The sequence below is a fragment of the Lycium ferocissimum genome, chromosome 2 (genome assembly GCF_029784015.1).
Source record: "Lycium ferocissimum isolate CSIRO_LF1 chromosome 2, AGI_CSIRO_Lferr_CH_V1, whole genome shotgun sequence".
NCBI lineage: Eukaryota > Viridiplantae > Streptophyta > Magnoliopsida > Solanales > Solanaceae > Lycium > Lycium ferocissimum.
In genome coordinates, this window is record NC_081343.1 from 40,730,945 (window position 1) to 40,731,276 (window position 332).

Here is a 332-nt window from a genome sequence, read left to right on the forward strand (position 1 = left end):
TTAATAATATCTTGACACCACTTACAAAATATTTTGTGTATTATCTGTACCGATCCGATCCGAGTACTTGAAATTGGAATAAATTCAGCACAAAAAAGTGGCTACATTAGTGGTGGTCCATGATTCTTTCGGTGAAAATAAAAAATATTTAGAATTTCGGAGACGTCACAATTTGCTGAGTTGCTTGATCTAGCCACATTCAATTTGCTCCATTTGCCTATCTTCTTCGTCATTAACAAATAATAATATCAAGCAAGTGATTGAATCAAACTTCTTTTCATTTCTGCTCCCATGCGTCTCATTTTCATCATTTTCATGTATAATAGTATTTA